General features: G+C 42.6%; 1 protein-coding gene across 1 annotated transcript in view; it reads right to left on the bottom strand.

The window, feature by feature from the left end:
- RASGRF2 (Ras protein specific guanine nucleotide releasing factor 2) overlaps positions 1–26,507 on the bottom strand; it is a 469,786-nt gene that overhangs the window by 442,139 nt on the left and 1,140 nt on the right. The window lies entirely within an intron of this gene.

Raw genomic sequence — 26,507 nt, 5'->3', positions numbered from 1 at the left:
TACCAGCCACCTCCCCAGTACCAGCAACCTCCCCAGTGCCAGCAACCTCCCCATTACCAGACATCTCCCCACTTACAGTAACCTGCACTGTACCAAACTCCTTCCCCATACCAAACTCTTTCCCCATGCCACTTTCCATCCACATCATCTGCTCCTACAGTCCCTGCCCAACCCTCCACTCCACCACCCACCACCTCTTCTGCCTCCCACATGTCCACCCATTCTCTAGCTTTTTCCACACCTTCACCTCTAACTGTTCCTTCCCCACCACGATCCCAGTCCTCTCTCCACACTCCCAGTGTCGAAGTGTCCCGCAGCCCCTCCAGCAGTATTTCCACCCCACACTACACAAATTTATAAGAATGTGTGTTTTTAAATAAATGAACAATTTTGTGGTTTAACAGTTTTATTAAAAAAAAATTTAAATTTCCAAAAAGTATTCTAAAAAAAAAAAATTTTCAATAAAAGTTTAATTATTGTTTTACACTGGTTGTCTGTCATTTCTTTCTGCGGCGAAATATGGTAAAAAAAAAAGTTAAATGCATGGTATTTAAAAGGTTAAAAGGTTCTCAAAACCAGGTATAACTGTAGGTAAAAGGTAAATAAATTTTACCTTTTTGCCACAGTTGTGTTCCTGGTTGTGTTTGAAGCAAACTATTTCACCAAAAAAGTTGTGTATCTTGTTGGTGATTTCCTATCAATGTACACAACTTTTGTTAAAAGGTGAAATACTTTGCATAAAACACAACCAGGTACACACCTGTGGCCTAAAGGTAAAAATAGTTAAACCAGGACAAGATAGCCAACTTTGGTTGGCAAAGGTATATACTGTTGGTACAGAAGGTACACAAGTTTGGTTAGGGCACAAATCTTTCACACTCTGTCATCCTGCCAGTCTATTCTGCCTTGAGGTGACAAAGTATTGTGCAAAATTGTCCCTCATTACTGAAACGGTCACAGAACTTCTAGTGGTAATGTTCTGGTAATCTTGCAAGGTGGTTTCTTCAGAGGAGTCCTCAATGGAAATGGGTTCCTTGCAGATAACAAAATTGTGGAGTACCACGCAAGCTTTGATCACCTCGTCCACAGTTTCTGTATTGAGGTAGATCGCAGTCAATAGGACCCGCCATTTGGCTGTCAGAATACCAAAGGTACATTCAATCATTCTTCTTGCTCTTGTGAGGCGGTAATTAAAAGTGCGTTTTGATCTTGACAATCCTCTGCTACCATACGGTTTCAAAAGGTGTTCTGACAGCTGGAAGGCTTCATCCCCTACACAAATGGCATAGGTGGACCAGATGTTAGCGGCAGCGGTCTAGGGGATGGGAACTGGAAGGTGTTTCCATACAGTTTACGCCCCATGGCAGACAGTTTGAAAACTTGAGTCATTTGAGCGACCATAGGCCCCAATATCAACAGCAATAAATTTGTATTCCGCGTCAGCGATGGCCATGAGGACAATTGAAAAATATTTCTTGTAATTGAAATATTCCGATCCTGATCCAGCTGGCTTTACAATGCGGATATGTTTCCCGTCCACAGCGCCCAAGCAGTTCGGAAACTGACATATCTGTAGAAACTTTTCAGAAATTTCAATCCACCTCTCTGTTGTGGGCTCTGGTAAAAACTCTTCAGCTAAGGAGTCCCACAGTGCACGGCATGTGTACTTCACTATTCCAGATATGGTGGAAATCCCGAGTCTGTACTGGAAATGCAGTGACGAAAAGGATTCTCCAGTTGCAAGAAATCTGTGGGGAATTAAAAAACAATCAATTAGTTTAAAATAACGGCATTACATACCAAAACTCAGCTATAACACTTGGAGATACAAACTACCACCAACAAGATTGCAGTGAAAGTGTGCTCTGATGCAAGCATATCCAATAAATGTGGCTTACCTTAAAGTCACCATCAGACGCTCTGCGGGTGAAACAGAGAAGCGGCAACAGGTGTCCGATTTTCTTATGAGGTGTGCAATGCGCTCCACCAAGTAATCAAAATTCTCCATTTTCATCCGAACATATCCAAAAAATTTCTCCGGGTTTCGTCTAAGGTCCATGCAGAGTGTAGAATAGACCCCACGCGTCATTCTCTTGGCTGTGATGGGGTGGATCCACAAACGTCGTCTACGATGCCTGATGCGCTGATGTCTCGCTCTCTCCTTCTCCAGAGCAATCACCCTCAAACGATTCGCCTCCGCTGTAAAATCCGCCAAATTCTTCAGAATATTTCAAATCACAACATCCATCTTCGCCAGTCACTTGCTCTTCTCTCCAACCTGCACTTTCTCCTCTACAACCTGTCAAAGATTGGCTGTAGGAACACGGCATATATAGTTTTTCAGTAGCCAATCCCGTTCGGAAGGCCACAAGGGGCCTTTTTAAAAACCGGATCCAGCGTATTCCGTCGAAAAACGGATCGAAAAACGGATGAACCAGATGAGACGGATCCGGTTTTGGCTGTCATGCGCAAGACGGATCCGGCAGAAAACCGGATCCGTCACATCCGGTTTTACAAAACATTTGCCGGATCCGGCACGACGCCGGAAACGCGCCTGACGGCGAAAACCTGAAAGTCGTTATCTCAGTAAATTAGAATACTTAACACCAGCTTGAAAAATGATTTTAAAATTCAAAATATTGGCCTACTGAAATGTATATTACACACAAACTCCAAAAATAAATGGAGAATAGGGATGACTTGAGCAAAAATAGTTCCAAAGATAATCGTTATTGTGAATGAAATTATTTTAGTAATATCCATAAAAGTCATATCAAGAAGTGAAAACCACAAATAGAAGGACACAGATCAAGGGACATAAGGTAAGTACTTCAGTTTTTTTACACAAAATAGTAAGATATATACATATATTTTAAAACCCACAATAATTAGTGTGCCTAAACTTCCAGCATGAAATATTGACAAAGGTGATATACGTATATTCTTAAACCCACAATAAGTATTCAGACAATACTGTTGTAAAGTGCTAAGTGCATTGATGGGGTTAATGTTGTGCAAAAAAGATTGCCAAAAACAGTTGCAAAAAGAGATGGAGCATGTGAAATGTCCCATATGTATATAAGAATGATAGTATGCCACACATGATATACACTCACTGGCCACTTTATTAGGTACACCTGTCCAACTGTGTGTTAAGACTTAATTTCTAATCAGCCAATCACATGGCGGCAACTCAGTGCATTTAGGCATGTAGACATGGTCAAGACAATCTCCTGCAGTTCAAACCGAGCATCAGTATGGGGAAGAAAGGTGATTTGAGTGCCTTTGAACGTGGCATGATTGTTGGTGCCAGAAGGGCTGGTCTGAGAATTTCAGAAACTGCTGATCTACTGGGATTTTCACGCACAACCATCTCTAGGGTTTACAGAGAATGGTCCGAAAAAGAAAAAAAATTCAGTGAGCGGCAGTTCTGTGGCCGGAAATGCCATGTTGATGCCAGAGGTCAGAGGAGAATGGGCAGACTGGTTCGAGCTGATAGAAAGGCAACAGTGACTCAAATTGCCACCCGTTACAACCAAGGTAGGCAGAAGAGCATCTCTGAACGCACAGTGCGTCGAACTTTGAGGCAGATGGGCTACAGCAGCAGAAGACCACACTGGGTACCACTCCTCTCAGCTAAGAACAGGAAACTGAGGCTACAATTTGCACAAGCTCATCGAAATTGGACAGTAGAAGATTGGAAAAACGTTGCCTGGTCTGATGAGTCTCGATTTCTGCTGCGACATTCGGATGGTAGGGTCAGAATTTGGCGTAAACAACATGAAAGCATGGATCCATCCTGCCTTGTATCAACGGTTCAGGCTGGTGGTGGTGGTGTCATGGTGTGGGGAATTTTTTCTGGGCACTCTTTGGGCCCCTTGGTACCAATTGAGCATCGTTGCAACGCCACAGCCTACCTGAGTATTGTTGCTGACCATGTCCATCCCTTTATGACCACAATGTACCCAACATCTGATGGCTACTTTCAGCAGGATAATGCGCCATGTCATAAAGCTCGAATCATCTCAGATTGGTTTCTTGAACATGACAATGAGTTTACTGTACTCAAATGGCCTCCTCAGTCACCAGATCTCAATCCAATAGAGCATCTTTGGGATGTGGTGGAACGGGAGATTCGCATCAGGGATGTGCAGCCGACAAATCTGCGCCAACTGTGTGATGCCATCATGTCAATATGGTCCAAAATCTCTGAGGAATGCTTCCAGCACCTTGTTGAATCTCTGCCACGAAGAATTGAGGCAGTTCTGAAGGCAAAAGGGGGTCCAACCCCTTACTAGCATGGTGTACCTAATAAAGTGGCCAGTGAGTGTAGAAATCCCTGTAGGGTGATTCCAAATCCAAACTAAAGTGCAATAGTGCATATAATGGCTGTAAATAAAGATATGTGTGCAAGGTAATCTGCTGTAAAAAATCCAGGAACATGCAAATAAAACTACAATAGCAGTAAAGGGTTAAATACCTGATATATAACAGTGACAGTCCCACCAGAGCCGTGTCGCTATTGCTTCCTCTATGGGGGCGTAACTACCTGGTTTTTCATGGTCCCTTATATATGAGGTCCTGAGTGTCTGTGGCAGTTCATTGGTGGGCAGTGATCGGCACTTCTACACCGCTGACAGACCCGCCCGGACGTGAAAAAGTGAATTTCGGTTATTGCACTGGAACGCAAGCTGGGATGCAAGAGAACCAACTGCGCAGGACCGGAAGTCAGGGCGGACTGAGAGCATAGAAGTGCACATCCATTCAATGAAGTGAAGTGTATGGGTAGCGGAAATTACATGAACAAAGCCGGATTTTATACCGCTGAAGAAACGCATAAAATGTGAATGTATCATACAAAATCCAAGTTATGGTTATAATACCAATTAATACATAAGCTTACACAAGAAATATATTACTCATGGAATGTGAATAATCCTATTAGATATTAAATATAAAGCAAAGATTTTCTAAGAACCATATTAACAATATATGTAATTAAAAAATATACAATAGTGTACACATATAATACAATAAAGTCCATAGAATATACAGTGGGGAAAAAAAGTATTTAGTCAGTCAGCAATAGTGCAAGTTCCACCACTTAAAAAGATGAGAGGCGTCTGTAATTTACATCATAGGTAGACCTCAACTATGGGAGACAAACTGAGAAAAAAAAATCCAGAAAATCACATTGTCTGTTTTTTTTTCATTTTATTTGCATATTATGGTGGAAAATAAGTATTTGGTCAGAAACAAGCAATCAAGATTTCTGGCTCTCACAGACCTGTAACTTCTTCTTTAAGAGTCTCCTCTTTCCTCCACTCATTACCTGTAGTAATGGCACCTGTTTAAACTTGTTATCAGTATAAAAAGACACCTGTGCACACCCTCAAACAGTCTGACTCCAAACTCCACTATGGTGAAGACCAAAGAGCTGTCAAAGGACACCAGAAACAAAATTGTAGCCCTGCACCAGGCTGGGAAGACTGAATCTGCAATAGCCAACCAGCTTGGAGTGAAGAAATCAACTGTGGGAGCAATAATTAGAAAATGGAAGACATACAAGACCACTGATAATCTCCCTCGATCTGGTGCTCCACGCAAAATCCCACCCCGTGGGGTCAGAATGATCACAAGAACGGTGAACAAAAATCCCCGAACCACGCGGGGGGACCTAGTGAATGAACTGCAGAGAGCTGGGACCAATGTAACAAGGCCTACCATAAGTAACACACTACGCCACGATGGACTCAGATCCTGCAGTGCCAGACGTGTCCCACTGCTTAAGCCTGTACATGTCCGGGCCCGTCTGAAGTTTGCTAGAGAGCATTTGGATGATCCAGAGGAGTTTTGGGAGAATGTCCTATGGTCTGATGAAACCAAACTGGAACTGTTTGGTAGAAACACAACTTGTCGTGTTTGGAGGAAAAAGAATACTGAGTTGCATCCATCAAACACCATACCTACTGTAAAGCATGGTGGTGGAAACATCATGCTTTGGGGCTGTTTCACTGCAAAGGGGCCAGGACGACTGATCCGGGTACATGAAAGAATGAATGGGGCCATGTATCATGAGATTTTGAGTGCAAACCTCCTTCCATCAGCAAGGGCATTGAAGATGAAACGTGGCTGGGTCTTTCAACATGACAATGATCCAAAGCACACCGCCAGGGCAACGAAGGAGTGGCTTCGTAAGAAGCATTTCAAGGTCCTGGAGTGGCCTAGCCAGTCTCCAGATCTCAACCCTATAGAAAACCTTTGGAGGGAGTTGAAAGTCCGTGTTGCCAAGTGAAAAGCCAAAAACATCACTGCTCTAGAGGAGATCTGCATGGAGGAATGGGCCAACATACCAACAACAGTGTGTGGCAACCTTGTGAAGACTTACAGAAAACGTTTGACCTCTGTCATTGCCAACAAAGGATATATCACAAAGTATTGAGATGAAGTTTTGTTTCTGACCAAATACTTATTTTCCACCATAATATGCAAATAAAATGAAAAAAAAACAGACAATGTGATTTTCTGGATTTTTTTTTCTCAGTTTGTCTCCCATAGTTGAGGTCTACCTATGATGTAAATTACAGACGCCTCTCATCTTTTTAAGTGGTGGAACTTGCACTATTGCTGACTGACTAAATACTTTTTTTCCCCACTGTAATATAATAAAGTGCCAAGTGACAAGGGTGAAATCCTTCTGTGGTATGGAATATAGAAACAGTACCACGAAGTGTAGTCCAAAAACACTTTATATGCACTATTGCACTTTAGTTTTGGATTTGAAATCACCCTACAGGGATTTCTATATCATGTGTGGCATACTGTCATTCTTATATACATATGGGACATTTCACATGCTCCATCTCTTTTTGCAACTTTTTTTGGCAATCTTTTTTGCACAACATTAACCCCATCAATGCACTTAGCACTTTACAACAGTATTGTCTCAATACTTTTTGTGGGTTTAAGAATATACGTATATCACATTTGTCAATATTTCATGCTGGAAGTTTAGGCACACTAATTATTGTGGGTTTTAAAATATATGTATATATCTTACTATTTTTTGTATAAAAAAACTGAAGGACTTACCATATGAACCTTGATCCGTGTCCTTCTATTTGTGGTTTTCACTTCTTGATATGACTTTTATGGATATTACTAAAATAATTTCATTCACAATAACCATTATCTTTGGTACTATTTTTGATCCAGTCATCCCTATTCTCCATTTATTTTTGGAGTTTGTGTGTAATATTCTTGCTTCTTGGATGTTTGCAATTTTCATTATTATTAGACTGTGTTAATTACTACTGAAATGTATGTTCAGTAAATGCACTCAATACTTGGTCGGGGCTCCTTTGGCATCAATCACTGCATCAGTGCGGTGTGGCATGGAGGTGACCAGCCTGTGGCACTGCTGAAGTGTTATGGAAGCCCAGGTTCCTTTGATAGCAGCCTTCAGCTAATTTGCATTGTTGGGTCTGGTGTCTCATCTTCCTCTTGACAACATCCCATAGATTCTCTCTGGGGGTTAAGGTCAGACGAGTTTGCTGGCCAATCAAGCACAGTAATACTGTTGTTTTTAAACAAGATATTGGATTCTTTTGGCAGTGTGGACAGGTGCCAAGTCCTGCTGGAGAATGAAATTTCCATCTCCAAAAAGCTTGTCGGCAGAGGGAAGGAAGAAGTGCTCTAAAATTTCCTGGTAGACGGCTGCGCTGACTTTGGTCTTGATAAAACACAGTGGACCTACACCACCAGATGACATGGCTCCCCAAATCATCACCGATTGTACAAGCAGCTTGGATTGTGGCCTCTCCACTCTTCCTCCAGACTCTGGGACTTTGACTTCCAAATGAAATGCAAAATTTACTTTCATCTGAAAACACCACCTTGGACCACTGAGCAACAGTCCAGTTCTTTTTCTCCTTGGCCCAGGTAAGACTTCTGGCGTTGACTATTGGTTATGAGTGTCTTGACACAAGGAATGCGATAGTTGTAGTCCATGTCCTGGATACGTCTGTGTGTGGTGGCTCTAGAAGCCATGACTCCAGCAGCAGTCCACTCCTTGTGAATCTCCTCCAAATTTTTGAATGGCCTTTTCTTCACAATCCTTTTAAGGCTGTGGTTATTCCAGTTGCTTTTGCACCTTTTTCTGCCACACTTTTTCCTTCCACTCAACTTTTCATTAATATGCTTGGATACAGCATTCTGTGAACAGTCAGCTTCTTTATCAATGACCTTTTGTGGCTTACCCTCCATGTGGAGTGTGTCAATGACTGCCTTCTGGACATATGTCAAGTCAGCAGTCTTCCCCATGATTGTGGAGCCTACTGAAACAGACTATGGGACCTTTTTAAAAGCTTAGGAAGCCTTTGCAGGTGTTTATTTATTCTAATTTACTGAGATAATGACTTTTGGGTTTTCATTGGTTGTAAGCCATAATCATCAACATTAAAATCTTCAAAATTTTTACCATAACCAGGTTCCTCGTATCATGTTCTCACATGCTTTATGCATTTAATAGCCCTCTGAGTCTGTACTGTTTCATACTTAGGCTGATAACCGGTTCATGCAGCATTACATGAACCCCCGATTCTTACACTATGGCTGGAACGAACAATGAAAGCAATTGTTACCATCCACCTTTCCTGTCTCCCGTTTACATAGATTGTAAGCTTGCGAGCAGGGCCCTCACTACTCTTGGTATCTGTTATGATCTAAGTGATTATTGTTATGCTGTAATGTCTATTGTCTGTACAAGTCCACTCTAAAATATAAAGTGCTGCGGACTATGTTGGCGCTATAGAAATAAATTATTTTTATTATTAACATTTACAGAAATAAACACTTGAAATAGATCACTGTCTGTAATGATCCTATATGATATATGAGTTTCACTTTTTGTATTGAAGAACTGAAATAAATGAACTTTTTGATGATATTCTAATTTAGTGAGAAGCACTTGTACTTTTTGGGAGGGCTGACGTTTTTATCGATATCATTTTGAGGTAGATAAAAATTTTGACCGCCTGTTATTACATTTTTTTGCAATGTTGCAACGATGTAACAAACTTAATTCTGGCCTTTTTATTATTTTTTGTCGTTACACCATTTACCAATCCGATTAATTTACTTTAGATTTTGATAGATCGGGCAAGTCTGAACACAGCGATACCAAATGTGTATTTATTTTTTGTTCTATTTTAAATGGTGCAAAAACTAGGTGACTTGAACTTTTACATTTACTCTTTTTAAATTTTTACTGGCTTCAATAGTCACCTTACCAGACTTGAAGCTGCAATCGTCCAATCACCTGTGCTATATATAGCAGGGCTTCAGCTCTGCTAAGTGTACCATAAATTATGATCTCCTATGAACGCAAGCTACAAACAGTGAGGAAAGTAAGTATTTCATACACTGCCGATTTTGCAAGTTTTCCCACCTACGGAGAATGGAGAGGTCTGCATTTTTTATCATAGGTACACTTCAACTGTGAGAGACAGAATTAAAAAAAAAATCCAGAAAAATCACATTGTATGATTTTTAAATAATTAAATTGCATAAAATAGATATTTGATCACCTACCAACCAGCAAGAATTCTGGCTCTCACAGACCTGTTAGTTTTTCTTTAAGAAGCCCTCCTATTCTGCACTCATTACCTGTATTAATTGCACCTGTTTGAACTCATTATCTGTAAAAAAAAAAAAAAAAACACCTGTCCACACTCAATCACACTCCAGCCTCCCCACCATGGCCAAGACCAAAGAGCTGTCTAAAGACACCAGGGACAAAATTGTAGACCTGCACAAGGTTGGGATGAGCTACAGGACAATAGGCAAACAGCTTGGTAAGAAGGCAACAACTGTTGGCACAATTATTAGAAAAAGGAAGAAACATAAAATGACTTGTCAATCTTCTTCGGTCTGGGAGTCCAAGCAGATCTCGCTTCGTAGGGCAAGAATAATTCTGAGAAAGGTCAGGAATCAGCACAGAACTACACCAGAGGAACGGGTCAATGACCTGAAGAGAACTGGGACCAAAGTCTCAAACATTATCATTACTAACACACTATGCCATCATGGATTAAAATCCTGAAGGGCACGCAAGATCCCTCGGCTCACGCCAGCACATTGCCAGGCCCATTTCAAGTTCACCAATGACCATCTGTATGATCCAGAGGAGGCATGGGAGAAGGTTATATGGTCAGAAGAGACCAATATAGAACTTCTTTGGTATCAACTCCACTCGCTGTGTTTTGGAGGAAGAAGAAGGATGAGGGCCAGGGACGTAGTCATGGCCGAGGACTCCGGTGTATCTGTGCCCTGTCCTCCCATCACATGAAAATAGTGTCCATTACTCTGCATACCTGTGGCTCCATCTTCTGCACCGTCAGGGTCCTCTCTGCTTTGCTGAAGGCTCCCTATAGACGGTTTCGCATGAATAGAGACACAGTTCATTTCAACTTTCAAAAGAACAACTTTACTGGTTTCTTTACGCAGCACATCCATATTCTTCCACATTGCATATTTCTTCCTCTTTGCCTGCACTTCTCTCTCTGTCACAGTAGCACGTACCCGGGTCAGACCATCTCGTACGGTTCCTCAGTGTCCTCCCTGTTCAGCTCTGTAACGGTTACACATTCCCTAGTCTGTTTCACCCCAGACACGAGAGTATCAGTCTCCGAAGTCAGCTGTCACATGGTGGACGACCTGCTCTTTTGTACGGTCTCCTATGGTGACACAGTGTCCTCCCGAGCCAAACTCACTACATCTGGGAGTTTCCTCAGCCATTTTGCCCCGGATCTGAGTGCATCAGCCCATGTGATAAGTTGCCACATTATGGAGCCACCTGCGTCCCCTTACTGCCACTGTTTCTGTCTTAAGCTTCTGTTCCAAGACTGCTGTGACCCACTGCTGCACTGGCCTGCTGCTGTTCTGGCCTGGTACTGAGGATGGCTGGGCTTCTCCCTTAACAAACGTTGTGTGGTCACTACTATCATTCCGGTCACTTAAGCCCGTGCAGGCCGTTTGGGCACCGTGGCCCCGCCCCGACTAACTACTTTGAGGACGTTTTCCCTCTCTTAGCTGCAGCTGACCCCTCCTAGGTTTAACTATTTGCTTACACTAGACTTACATTCACTATATTGCCCCATCTAGTGGCCAGAAATGGGTACTATACTTTCCCTATTAACAGGTACACAACACAGCAAATATATACATTATATTATACACATAATATTCACATTATCAACCCAAAGGAAGGGAGTGGAGTATTGAGGGTCCCGTACACCCCTTACATTTACAACCCCAAGAACACAGTCTCAACCATGAAGCATCACGGGGAAACCTCATACTTTGGGGGTGCTTTTCTGCAAAGGGGACAGGACGACTGCACTGTATTGAAGGGAGGATGAACAGGGTTAAGGATTGCGATATTTTGGCCAACAACCTCCTTCTATAGGCCTTCTATAGGCCAGCATGACAATGACCTGAAACACACAGCCAGGGTAACTAAGGAGAATCATTTGAAGGTCCTTGATTTAGACTAGCCAGTCTCCAGACCTGAACACAATAGAACATTTTTGGAGGGAGCTTAAATTCAATGTTGCCCAGAGACATCCCCGAAACATGGGAGATCTGGATAAGATCTGCAAACAAAGTTTTCTGTACCAAATAGTAAGTTCTGTTTTTCTATTGTATCAAATATTTATTTAATGCAATAAAATGCAAATTAATTATGTAAAAGTCATACAATGTTAATTTTTTTTTTTTATTTTTAGATTCTGTCTCTCACAATTGAATTGTAAAAATTACTGACCTCTCCATTCTTTGTAGGAGGGAAAACTTGCAAAATTAGCAGTGTATCAAATACTTATTTTCCTCACTGTTGATTTACAATGACAGGGACAGGGGTATTCTGTATGCCGACCCATCAGTGCAATGAGATCACGTGACACGAGCGTTGAAGGGTGTGTCTTGTGACAAGCTTCCTAGGATTTTGGCGTGCGCAACGAACGCAGCATGTTTTTACTTTTGAATGACACCATTGGTTTTTACATATCGTGTACTGGAAAACAGGAACAAAATTCCAAGTGCAGTGAAATTGCAAAAAAGTGCAATTCAACAGTTTTTTTTTATTACCATGTTCACTAAATGCTAAAACTGACCTGCCATTATGATTCTCCAGGTCATTACGAGTTCACAGACACCAAACATGTCTAGGTTGCTTCTTATTTGAGTGGTGAAAAAAAATCCAAAATTTGGGAAAAAAAAGCAACATTTGTCGCTTCTCCATTTTTTGTCATTTGGAGATGGGTGAGGGCTTATTTTTTGAGTGACGAGCAGATGGTTTTATTGATACAACTTTAGTGTAGATACAATGTTTTGATTGCCTGTTATTGCAATGTAGCGGTGACCATAATTCTGGAGTTTTTAATTTTTTTCTCGTTACGCCGGTTAGCGATCAGGTTAATTCTTTTTTATATTCTGAAGGTGGTGATACCACATATGTATAAACTTTTTTTTATTTTTTGCATGCTTCAATAGTCTCCATGATAGACTAGAAGCTGCAATACTCTGCTCTCCTCTGCTACACACAGGCAATGATCAGATCACCTGTGTGTAGCAGAAATGCTCACCTGTTATGTGCGCTGACCATGGGGTGGCACTCATGGCAATGACAACAACAGAAGTCTACTGCAGACCTCTGATTGTCATGCCGACCCATCGTTGACCCGCGATCATGTGACGGGGTCACCGATGGGCAGAGCCAGTGGCACACTTCCTATAAGCACAAGTTAAATGCCACTGTCAGAGATTGACAGCGGCATTTAACTAGTTAGCAACAGCGGGTGGATAGCGATTACACTGTTGCATGCACATGTCAGCTATTTGGATCAGTTGTTATGTGCCAGGAAAGGTGCAGGCTCAGCGCCGGAGCCCGCACCAAACATGGGGATTACGACATGTGCGTAATATTACGGCACATGTCAGAAAGAAGTTAATGCAAGTCTAGGGGGAAAATCTAACATGTGTAACTGGAAGAGAAATTGACATGCTGCAGATTTGAAAAATGAGCCGCATATCAGTTTCCGGTTGTGATCCGCAGGTGCGCATAGGTGCACAGTGGACATGGGTTGTCTACAATTGCCATCCACTATGCTGTAACTTCTGACTGCAGAAATACGCAGCGTCAAACCCGCAGCAAATCAAGAATGTGGGAACGTACCCTTAACAATTTTGCTTTACATAAATGGAAGACTCAGTCTTCAAAATACCTCTTTTGGGTATGCCCACACAGGATGCAATTTTCTTCAGAAAGTAGAAAAGAAAATATTTTGAAAGATTTCAGTGCAGCTTTTCTGGTAAATCCTCTGCAATTTAGTTGCCTTTTTGCTGCATATTCACTGCCCATTTCACTCTGCTCCTCAAAGCAGATAAGTACTACGTTCCCACAATGAGCTTTTGGTGAGTTTTTGATGTTGCAGGTTTTCTGCACCATTTCTGCATCCATTAATTAAAAATAGGTTACTTGCATTTTTTGAAAAATCCACAGCGTAAAAAAAAACCCTCACAAAAAAATCATCATGGGGATGTAACTTTACAATGTAAACCCACAGATGTTAAATATTTACATTAACTTGTGAAATGGTAAAAAGAAATGGAAGATACAATGAAGCATGAGGCATCAGGCAGCAAGTTGCCATCTACGGTAGAGTCACAACCCCTACTATGAAATCCTGTCGCTTCCAGTTTGTAAATCCCACTAGCATTAATCCACCGCTACTTTTAGATTAGAGTGGGTTTATTAAATTGGGATGCCTAGATTTACAATCAATTCATACAGTACTAGAAGCATAATTATAATCTTTGCTTTACCCCTTTTCCTAAGCTGATCCAGTAACTTTATATACAAATTTCCATTACCTTCTTGTGATTACCAGTATAATATAAACTACGCAGTCAGAGAAAGTCTGGAGTCTGACGCTACTTATGGGCTTGGGTGTTCGGGAACTATGCCAGCAGACGATTGCATACAGACTGCAAGCTCCAGAGACGCAGCACGGTCCTGCCCCACAGACTGTGTCCTAGTTAGTGGCTGCTTCTCATCCCTGCCTGTGCCCTCCACTCTAAAACCAGAGGATTCTAACCCTATTCCAATGGACTACGCTAATCCCCTGCCTGTGACAGATTGCTGGCTGAGATTCAAGCAGCGCTCATAATGGAAGCCAAGAAAGACGTTTAATCATCTTCTGCTCTGCATTTATCCAAAGTACTAGTTTCTAACCTGTAGATACCATCCCCACCGCTGTGCTGCCCATCCATTCACACTATGGGAGAAGAGGAGGTTGAGCTGTCATACAATCAGGCCATTTAATGGACAACCTTCATATTTAGGCGACTTACTACACAAGTGTATGGCCAGGGCTGCTGGTCAGTAATCCCATTTGATTGTCAGCAGTATTTCGCACACTTCAAAGTTATCCATGAAATCTATTGTGCAGTACATCGGCTTTCAAAAAGACAAACATGCATGATTTGGGGTTCCCTTTAAAGCAGATTTCCTATGCTACTTCACTTGAGTGTAACAGGATAAAAAAGGAGAAACTGAGATTTGAGATAAAAGATTTCAATAATTGGTTTCATGAACGTCAGGTATAACGCCTTTTCAATGCTGAGAGCTAGAGAAGGCCTTTGAGATCTGCTTCTCCTGACCACACACAATGATTGACTGATTTACTTGTAGGAGATTGTGTACCGTAGAGTTGTCAATCTCATACCGGTAAGTCTGTAAATCCCTGTGTGTGGTCAGGAGAAGCAGGACTCAAGCTCTGTCAGTGAGTAGAACACACTGAAGCCACTGGCTCTACCAATCAGTGTGTGGAAGAAGCAGGAGTCACAGGCGCCCTCTCTGAGGTCGCTGACATGAGGGTATAACATGGTTGAGAGCTATTCGATATTTTACCAGATAGCACTTGGACCAGTGTCCTACTATGAGGCAGTGCAGATCTGCTATTCTTTTCCTATGCAGATTTGGCATGAAGAAAAAAAAGCAGCATGCTGCGAGTGGCTCTGGAATTCAAATTACGAGCACGCATACAAGTCAATGAGTGCGAAGCAGTGTGAAGCATCAGACTGCACACGGATAACATTTGAGTGCAGTCTGACATCTGTGGACTCAAACAATGGAAAAGATGGAGAAATTAAGTTCTCCATCTTCTCCGCACCTGTGATACGATTCTCGCATGCGAGGGAGCCAGATCATAAGATTACACTCGGCTCAAACTCTGACAGAGTTTGAGCTGATTCTCTCACATGAGAGTACATACGCTTGTGTGACCACGGCCTATCGCTGGCTAGAGGAAGCAGGAGCCAAAAATATTGAATCAAACCACAGAAGACAATACATCACCAAGCTTAAAGCCTCCCACTTAACTTTCAATTTTGTGAAAAAAGCTTTATCATTTATCCACATAAAGCATGTAAAACCAGTGCTCCATTCCTACAGGCTATTTCTGCGACCTCTTTTTAATATGAGATCAAAAACGTATCACTTATCATGAAGATGTCACTGTTGAGAATAACTCTAATTTTATAGATACTGAGTAGATAGATCTGGCCTCCACAACACATGGCCAAAAGACGTTATGCGTCCCAAGGAGCTTTCCGGGAGACGCCGCTCCTTTCTTATATTCAAATGTATTTTGTGAATCAAATACAGTGAGGGGCAATTATTTAATCAGGGGCAAAACAAGGGAGATAATTTTATTTTTAAGGGCATGCTGTTGGGAAGCACTACTGAAGACTGATAAGAACATTAGACATGGCGTCTGTGCTACATGGAGAAAAAAGGGATTGGAACTCCAGAGAAAATGTCACCTATAAGGTACCTGTATGTAATTATTTGTAATCCTTCCTGCGTCTCATCAGCGCTGTGGTTCCTGTGTAGGCCATAGTCTGATGCCTTTAACAACTCCCAGTATCTCCTTACCATTTTTAAAGACATACTGGGAGTTATAGGTTCATGTGATACAATTGTACATGGGGCTGATCTGATGCTGAAGTTATTGCTGTACTAAGCTTGGTGATTTGTTCATGTACTGACGGTGGCTCTGAGACTGCCTTCATGTACTGACGGTGGCTCTGAGACTGCCTTCATGTTCTGACGGTGTTTCTGGAGCTGCATTCATGTACTGACTGTGGGATTGGCTTCATGTACTGACTGTGGTGCTGGAACTGCATTCATTTACTAACAGTGGTTCTGGTGATGTATTCATGTAAATACCCCTTTAAATTTTTTGCGGACTTTGGGATTGGTTCATTATGGCATTGCGACCTTTCGTGCACAAAATTTTTTGGTCCAATTAAATAGAGCAACATGAGACCCAAAAAATTCACTTTAACTCCTTCACAACATGCGCCGTACTAGTACGGCGCATGTCATGTCTCCCCCTTTGATATGGGTTCCGGCGCAGAGCCCAGATCTTTTCCGGAACATGTCAGCGGCATTTAACGCACACTTCCGGTAATCGCGGCAAAAATCCTGTCCATCGGTGACCCCATCACGTGATCTCGGGTCACCGATGGGTCAGCATGACAACCAGAGGTCTCCTGCAGACCTCTATAGTTGTCACTGCGGGATTGCTAAATTAGTAAATCTGCCTCATTGTGCTAAATATGAGTCCTCCATGTACTGTACAGAGCAGACCTGTCATTTTCGTGAACTAGTTGTAATCAATTGCCCTTTCTGTAGATTGTGTGTATGTAAATATATATATACACATACATACGGAGCTTTTCTTTTCTCTGTGACTGGAAGCAGCATGTAGCAGGCATAGTAAGCAATTAACGGACTTGGCGATCAGACATATCGGCTGTCCACTCCTTTTCTCAAGTCGGACAGTCTTGGGCCTGATTAAATCACCAGTAGTCTGGCGTTGGAGCTTTAAAAAAACCTTTGGCTTAGCACGAGGCTGCGCAAAAATTTTACAACTTTTGACAATTTCACACCATTTTTTCCAACCTCTGACAAAGTTGGCGGAGTTGAGGTGGTGGAGTAGGGTGACCGGTGCTAATCAAACTCATATTGAGTGTCAGGGTTCGCTATGCCACAAATCTTATTCCAGCAGAGACTGAAGTAGGATTTGTGAGGCACGCGCAGAGGTGAACGCTACTCGTCTGACAATCCTAATTCATGAAGAGGTGTGCGCCTCTTCATGAATCAGAAGCATCTGACTCCGGTACATCTCCTCATCAACACCAGCGTAAAAAACAAAGTAGAGAGCAGCTGTGTACATGGCTCAGTACACTGCGGCGGCCGTTCTTAGGTACCGAGGCTCAGCTCTTACTACTTACTGAGCTATTACTCCTAATAGCAGCATGTTCAATTTTGATCCCCGTGTCAGATCAGAAATGGCAATGCAAGTCCATGGGTCCATGAAAACAAACTGGACAGCATTCAGATTTTCACAGCCTGTGATAGAGCAGTTGGAGATTTTATTTTTTTCTCTACGCATGCGAAAAATTGTTGACATTCGGGCAACACTGATTAAAATAACCAGTACGTTTTTCTCATGCGTGAGTAAAATGGATGTCTGAGTGAGCCCTTACTGTTTTTCTTGGGACGGGCCGCCGCAGCGGAGACCGATGGCCAGTGATTTGCTACAGCTGTCACATGCATATCCTGGCAAGAAGCGAATCGGCAGAGAAGGATGGTGGACTCCAGCAGCACTGGAAAAAGGGGCAGTAGGGATGGGTGAAGGGAGTGGGATTTTTTTTTCTTGCTGCATTCCTTAAAAACCAAAGAAACACAAACATCCATATAAAGGATGAAAATATATATATGAGGTTGAAAATAAAGTGGTTACTCTATGTGGTGGGTATTGTATTGCTCAATGAAGAATGGAGACTGAAGCTTTTTTTTTTTATTAATGACCTCTATGAAGCAGCACCATGTTTACTTAAAAAACAAACAAACAAACAAAACAGAAAGTTCCCTTTAACTCAACTTTTCCCAGCCACCGCCACCTGAGAAATGTTAAGAATATCTCTCTGGTAAACCACAAAGTAGAGACCAAAATACATTTCCAGTCCTTCACACCACTCAACATTATCCTTGACTTGAAGCCAAAGAAAAAGAGGATATTGTGCTGATCCTCCCGAGAGTCATACAAAGACTCATATTGACACGGCATTAACCTCTTCAGTGAGGAATTATTCTGCCCCAAGAACAGGGACTGATCATCGGCTCGGCTCTTGTTTCTGGCATTGAGAAGTTATATCCTTATATTGATTTTTTTTCTTATTAACAGAGCAAAGCTAAATGCAAACATATAGACTAAACATCAGATGTCAGGGACCATTATACTAATCTATTCTACTAGAAAACATTAGGATGGCAGGACCATGCCGATCCCATACACTCAATTCTCATCATCAGGTAGTATCTGTGATCCCACGCTGCATTATGTGTGATGGAAACTGGTTAAAGAAGACGTGAAAGTTCCCCTTTGGACTTTCAGATTCTTAAAAGTGTTGTGCAAGGCTAGGGAACAATGGTGGTCTGCTGCTTTTTCCTTATCTCCCATTCACTGGAATTAGGACCTCAGACCCCCACAGATAATCGATGACCTATCCTGATTTCAGTTTTGGACGACCCCTTTAAAGTTACGCTTATTCCCACACAGAAACAAACAATGAGTGAATGATGGCTTTTAGATACAAAGTGTAAACTTTCATGGACTGATAATCTAAAGAGGTATTCACATCCCCAAGATCTTATCCCAGTATGTAGTAGGTGTAATAATAATAATATTAGCAAACATTTACAATTTGAAATGTAGCATAGTTCTTCTGATTCGCTATGTCACTTACCCCATGTGCAGGGCATTGCAGTAGCTTAGGCATCCATGGTTACGACCACTAACAGCTAAATAACTGCCACTAAGTGGTCATAACCATGGATACCTAAGCTGCTGCAATTTCCTACACATGAGGTAAGTAGCAAAGCGAATCAGAAGAACTATTCTAATTGGAGGTATATGCGGATATTATTATTACTCCTACTATAAATTGGCACAGGATCTTGGGAGAGAGGAGCAAGATGGGAATACCCCTTTACCTTTAATCAGATTTGGGCCAAGGTCACACTTTGCTGTGGTTTTTTTTTAGCTGTGTGAATTAAAAGACTTTTCTAAAGTTAGGAAAACATAATTGCTTTCATTTAAGCCAGCACCACACCCATCCAAGGGTGATGTCTGGTATTGTATCTTGGCTCTATAGTTGACAGCTGTGGCAGTGCTTATAAAAGAAAAAAGGCCAAGTGTTTCTAATGCCCTAATCCTAAATTACTGTACCTCGCGGTTTTGCCATGTTTTTTCCCCATTGAATTTAATGGTGAAGAACAATGGCAAGTAGTGAAATACCTATACACCAATCTCCTGAGGAAAAATTATCACATTTAATGGCTCACCGTTTATTTCCCATCAAAACATATGTTGAAGAATGGTCAGGCTGCCAGTTATGCACATAGGCTTTTTGGCAGATCGATCAAAATGAACATAATATGCCATCGCATATAATAGAATGGGGAGCAGATTTATTTGAGATTATAGTCAGTGATTGAGGTTTGAGGCACATTTGTCCCGGCCAATAATTGTCAGATATCAAATGATAAAGACCGCCCCACCTTCACACCTCAGACTGCAGACATGATGTTTTCAAGAACCTGGTGTGACAGGAGCTGCTCCTTACTGCTCATCCCTCCGTCTGGGACATTAGAGCATTGTGCAACTCCATGTGCTGTTATCAGCCAGTCTCCTAATAATAGCTGTTGCTCTGTAGAGAACAGACAACATCCCTTTTTCTCGGGCTGGCTGTTACTCACATGGGGAGCTTCACACTACTGAGTGATATAATGTCTCATATGGGGGGGCAGTGAGGAGCAGCTCCTGTCACACTGAATTACAAGTGTTAAAAAGATAATAGAACTGCACTGGGCACCTCATCCTAATAGTTTGAGGGCAGGGAGAGTACATTTTTTTTAATCTCCCTGGAGTACTCCTTTAAGGCTGTGCCACTTACCTGTTGATTCATCATTCAAACAACTGGCTACTCATGTAAATAAAATCTTACTTAATTCTTCCTAGTTTATGGCCTCTTTGTAAAAAAACAAGTAATTCATGGGACGACTGAAAGGTCCATTCGCGTTTGGTGGACTTTGTGTCAAGTTCATCATGGTACCCTTATCGGTTTATTGTTATTTAGTTTACACTGAGTTAAGTCAAGATTCATGTGTGAAACATGGTCCGAGTATGGACTGTGGGTCTCCTTACCGGAACTCAACAGCTTCATATATGCCTACGATGATGTTGGGTTCAGGAGACCCACAGCTGGTCTGGATATCACGGTCTGGTCTCGGAACGTATTTCATGGATGTCTGAATTTGGCCTTATGCTGTTAATATATCTTTGAATAAGACAGAAGTTAAACTACTACAACCATGGAGGGATGTTTTGATTGGGTCATCGAGGAGGAGAGCAAGCCCAAGCCAAGCCACAGAAAACCAGAGAGGTTGGTAACTAAGCCTAAAGCAAGAAAGGGGAAATCTAAACTGCCCCAGAGCAGACCCCGAAGGAATAGATAGCCCCCAAACCCCAAACATATATTGTCGGTGAGACAAGATGAAAACACAAAACGCAGGCAGGAAAATAGACTGAGCAAATGATGGGGCCCACACTGCCTAGACAGGACAGGAAAGGAAAGACACTGTCTGCAATCACGCAAAAAACCCTGCAAAAAGGTCCAACACGTCTGATGCAAAAAATACTGAAGTCGCACGACTTCGCCCACTATATCAGCACTCTGGTATATTCTGAAAGCAGAGCAAAAAGAGGCCAATCTAATAAGGGACAAAAACAAACTGGCACAAGCAGTAACATATGGATGGTGATTCAGCACAGCCCCAGCAGGAGATGGCTGACCACACAAAACTGAAATAGACAAAACCAGATCAAATGTAAACAGAATAGCAAATGAACACTTAGCTGAACTTGCAGGGACTGAGCTGGAAACTAAGACCTCAGGAGGCAGGAAGAAAATCACCAGCAGGGATAGAGGGAGTCGGCTGTCTTAAATCCCAGTCTGAAACCCCAGATCTCCAATCGTCGTCCTCATTATCAGGTGGCAAAACTCTGTTAATCAGATCAGCTCCATTACCTCCAGTAACCACCGGAGGGAGCCCAGAAAGAGAACTCGCAACCTCTCTGTCAATTTGACCAGCTCCACTACCTTCAGTAGTAACCAGAGGTAGGCCAGAAAGCGAATTCACAACAGAGGGAGGTCTTGGAACTGCCACGAGATGAATCCAAATTAGATGAGCCAATTCACATGTGGAGGGTGCACGTCCAAGCTAGTTAGCATAGTGGAATCAGGAAAAAAGGAGATAGACGGCACTCCAGGAATAAAGAAAAAAATATATATTTTATTGTGGCAAATTAAGCCATATTAAAATCAAGTTGCCTGATGCGTTTCAAGTGCCTGATGTGCACTCAGTCATAGAGTGACTAAGAGTGCACACCAGGCACTCGAAACGCGTCAGGCAACTTGATTTTAATATGGCTTAATTTGCCACAATAAAATATATATTTTTTTTCTTTATTCCTGGAGTGCCGTCAATCTCCTTTTTTCCTACTACAACCATGGCGTGCAGTATACTGTATCCCTGTACTATTAGCTTACTGTTGTTCCTATTGGTAATACACCAGGATGAAAAACTACGCTCTCTGTATTGTGATCTAGCACCAAACCGTGACTACCATTCAATAGTCACAACACAGGAGAGCAAACACTGGCCGTCCCAAGCACAACCATAAGTACTGAAACTTGCATAGCCAACAGCCAAAACCTGAACAGCACCAAGAGTCGTACTCACAGCTAACTCTATACAAGCCAAAATATTATATTACAGTGCCTATGGCTTCTTTTGCACTTCAGGAGATATAATGTACAGTCATCTCGACTCGCCCAGCAAAACTGGAAAATTAAAGAGAACAGGGAGAAGGGCAGGAGAACCTGCAGGGAGCCACCCAGAGGACTCTTACTGTGCCCAGACTCTTCTCCCCATACCTGGCTCGTTTTTGAATCTATGTAGCTCATGAGGTTATAAAGGTTTCTTAAGGGCCTGTCACACTAAGCGATATCGCTAGCAATATCGCTATAACTTGTGACGTTATAGCGATATTGCTAGCGACATCGCTGTGTCTGATACTTACCTACGACCCGCTCCCCCGCTGGTTATCGCTGATCGCGTGAGAACGTCCTGGACCGTTTCTCGTCGTCAGCTTCCTGTGGCGCTTCCTGTGGAAAGACGAGCGTGGAGCCGGGCGGGAGGACGTCAGGATCACCTAGTGTGACAGGTAAGTAGCGACCCCCGACCCCAGCGATGTCGCTGGTGAGATCTGCCTGTTTGGCAGCTCACTAGAGACCACTTAGCGATGTACCAGCGATCCTGACCGGGTCATATCGCTGGTCAGGATCGCTGATGCATCGCTAAGTGTGACAGTACCTTTACCTACATTTCACCATCACACCCGATTCTCCATGCTTATGGACTGGCTGAAAAGACTGCTCGCCACTGCATTTGTTCTAGAAGAAGTTCTCCATAACAAAATACATTTTTATCGTAAAAGCAACCAAAATTTAAAACAATGTCTTCTAGTTGTGTGCTTTAATTTGAAACTTTTATGGGTTTTCATGTACTTCAGTTGATTGCCCATCATTATAATATTTCTTTGGTTGGCATCACACTCCTAAATATCAAAAAGAGGGCTAGCAAGTGAATAGGTCGCATAAAACCAGGTACAGTTCGGCGGCCCAGGTACGGGGCAGGTACACTGCAGCGCAGCCGCTCTTTCATTCAGCTAATCCATGATGGAGCTGGACCTTACATATACAATATTGATGGCCTATCCTTTGTCTAGGCCATAAATATTATATTGCTGGAATACCCCATTTAAGAGGTCCTCCAGTCAAGACAACATGTTATCATTGAAGCCAAGGAAGTGATCAACTAGTCCCTGCAGGTCCATATACCCCTGAGTGATCAGTTGCCAACACTAGGTCAAGATGCAGCAGGCCATGCATTCTTCCAGCAGTGCTCGTTGCAGGGAAAATGGTTTTACTACATGGTCGTTCATTTATTGCTTGCAATAGTACAAGACAAACTCCACCAAAGCACTAATAAAAAAAAAAAAAAAAAAATTAACAGTGGATTCCCAAGTGAGAACAAAGGGGTCACAGCAATGCGCTTCCATTATAGGTTTTCCTCTGCACAGTGGTGGTCCCATTCAAGTCAAGTGGACACCTGCGGTTCCCTATACAGCTGGGTAGCAAGAGATGGCTGAAGGGCAAGTACAAACTGTGAAGGTAACAAGGAGTGCAGTGCTTACATTATTAGGGTCAGTAGAGGTCCCAGAGGTCTGTAATGCAACTAACAAGAACATAGGAGATCAGAAATCTTTCCTTTTTCTATAAGTGACAGAAGTATTTGTTGCACCACCGACCTGCATCATTTTTGTAATTTAGGACTCTGATCGGTAAAATGAGGACAGCAATTTCAAGCCCTGATGCACTTCCAGACAACTTCAGAAAATGATCTGTTGCTGCTGGTGCAGCACTTTAGGGGTCATAAATGGATCATCTTTTAAAGGACTACACAATCATAATAATGGTTTGGGGGGTGCACAGGAGACACCCAATGATAATGGAGCGGATTACACAACCGGAGCACTCTCATTCATTTATTCTATCCACACTCTCCCAGCCTAACAGTCCGGGTGACGGTACAAAGCATCGGCCCCGGGTGCTGGAGAGATGTCTATATGACATGACAGAAGGTCCAACTTCCCAATTCTTGATATTTGTGAAGGCTCAAGGTATTTTTATTTGTAAACTGTCTGAAACCTCAGGTTAAATAGAGGACTTAGAGAAAATAAGAAATGTAATACAGAGACAGACACGGCACAGAATGGAATTATTCCCAGACTGCGCGTCCCTAATCTGCAGACTACCCAGTAACCTTATGTGACCTACAGCTAGGCTGACCAATTGGCATTACAAGAAGGGACAGCAGCTGGTCGTGCCCTTACTTGATGCCTCCGAGATTACACAAGGATGCTCTCCAGGTATATTCACGATTTGTTCTATAAATGCAAGTGCTATTTTAGGTGAAAAAAGATTCCACACTTTAGAACAGGACATGCAAAGTCTGTGAAATGTTATAATGCAACTAAGCCACCGTTCTTGTAAAAAGATTTTCCATAGCTATAAAACATGATGAACTTTACATTCCTGTATCAGATGGAGGAAACTGATCAATAGATGGAAGGTCAGTGTGACGGGGGTAATCCCATCTCCAAGACCCTAACCCCATATGTACTAGGTATAATAATATTAGCAAATACCTCCAAATAGAAATCTAGTATAGTTCGCCTGATTCGCTAAGTCGCTTACTCCATGCGCAGGTCATTACAGTAGCTTAGGCATCCATAGTTCCGACCACTCATACAGTGACAGTTACTTAGTTGCTAGTAACCTACTACATATTGGGGCAGGATATTTGCGTTATTACACGGTGGCCCAGTGTTTATTTGCATCGCTGGGGTCCTGGGTTCAAATCTCACCAATGACAACATCTGCAAGGAGTTTGCATGTTTTCCCCATGTTGCATGGGTTTCCTCTCACACTCCTAAGACATACTGCTTGGGAAATTACATTATGAGCCCCAATGGGGACAGTAATGATGTCTGTAAAGCGCTGTGGAATTAATGGCCTCTATATAAATGAGTAAAATAAATAAATTTACTAATATTACTTCATATTGGAATAGAATCTGGGAATATCAATTTAAGTTCGGTTTCACAAGTCCAAGCACGGACCACAATGTCCGGTTCGGTCGCAGATCTCCTGACCCAAACTCAACAGCCTCAAATACAGTATATGAGGTTGTCGAGTTCGGATCAGGAGATTCGTTACCAATCTGGACATTGTGGTCCATTCTTGGACCATGAATGTCGGAAGGGTGAAATAGGTTTAACTGACTGCTAAGACCATAGTGGTGACCTGCTTTAACCCAAGAATGGCCATTTGAAGTATGCCAAGACAAGACCACAAAGTGGAGACCAGCAGGGAACAGGTAAGCACCAGAATGGGAGAGGCAGGGGACAGGACATTACCTAACTTTTAACAATTTTCGTATGGAGGAATGAGAGCACCGCACATTATTATAAAACTGAACATGTTCTGAAGCGGTTTCAGCATAAAACCTGAATGCAGCAGTCAGGGTACGAACCACATACGATGTCCAGTGTGCACGTGTGTCTGCAGGTAGAGTGCGCTGCGCGGGTCACAGACTACCTGAACAAAGTGTTACATGTGAAGACGGTTTTCAGGCCATTTGGGATACACCCCAATACATGGTCCTTATTGCCAGGACAAGATGCCTATACTACAGTCCGATGCTGAATTCCAATACTGCTGATTGGAATTATTACAACATCCCATTTGCGTGTATTCGGTCAGAGCGGTTGTTCTGCAGCTTTTCTTTAAAAAGTTTGTGACATAAGAAACAAAATTCTTGCTTTATCCATCAGTGACTGCCTATACGTCTGTCTGACTGTGGTTTGCCGAAATCCATGCGCTTCCTGCAAAGACACCTCACTTGTACCCTAGGACCTCCTAATGGTTGAGATATTTAGCGGAGCAGCTCTGAATGCAGCGTATTGCGTCCCCCCTGTGTAAGGAGAATGTATGCTTCAGCGGATGGGAAGCAGGCTTATCTGGGAGTGATTGGGGAAGGGTTCCCGAGCTGCTCGAGCCCTGCTGGAACAGAGATGCCCCCGAATCTTTCCCATAGTGAGTTATGCAAGAAAGTACTGACACCGTCCGTCTGAGCCCCGGTTCCAGATTTACACCATTCCTGTGCGCAGACCTGCCCTGCTGTGTGTCTGCCCTGTATATGAGCCTGTCACCGGTTCATGGTGGCCGCTCTCAGAACAGAACTTATATGGAATAAGGCAAGTAATGATAATGATTGTATTTCTATGGCGCCAACATATTCCACGGCACTTTACAATGTAGAGCTGTAATAAAGACTCCAGACACACTCAGACAGCTGGGTCGTCTGACTTCCCTCCAATGTTTATGGGGGTCTTTAGGAGATTGCAGAATTAAGGGGGCTCAGCCTGCACAGGTAAGGCATCACCCCCTGAGTATGACTAACCAAGGAACCAGATATTGGACATCACCCTGCACCAATAATACATAACATGGGCGTTCAGCCACCATATACTGTATCCTCTGCCCGGCAATGTATCCCAGATCTGAATCGGAGGTGTCTTGTGATCATTTCCTCCACAATGAGCCATTGTGCAGCAGCGTCACCATTCGCTGTATGTTATAGGGTACGATCATGTAATGTGAAGAGGCAAAAGTAGTGCTCCGAG

The sequence above is a fragment of the Dendrobates tinctorius genome, unplaced genomic scaffold (genome assembly GCF_039654945.1).
Source record: "Dendrobates tinctorius isolate UK_male_01 unplaced genomic scaffold, ASM3965494v1 ptg000003l, whole genome shotgun sequence".
Lineage (NCBI taxonomy): Eukaryota > Metazoa > Chordata > Amphibia > Anura > Dendrobatidae > Dendrobates > Dendrobates tinctorius.
The sequence above is the reverse complement of the archived record's forward strand: the minus strand, read 5'-3'. Positions and strand labels throughout refer to the sequence as shown.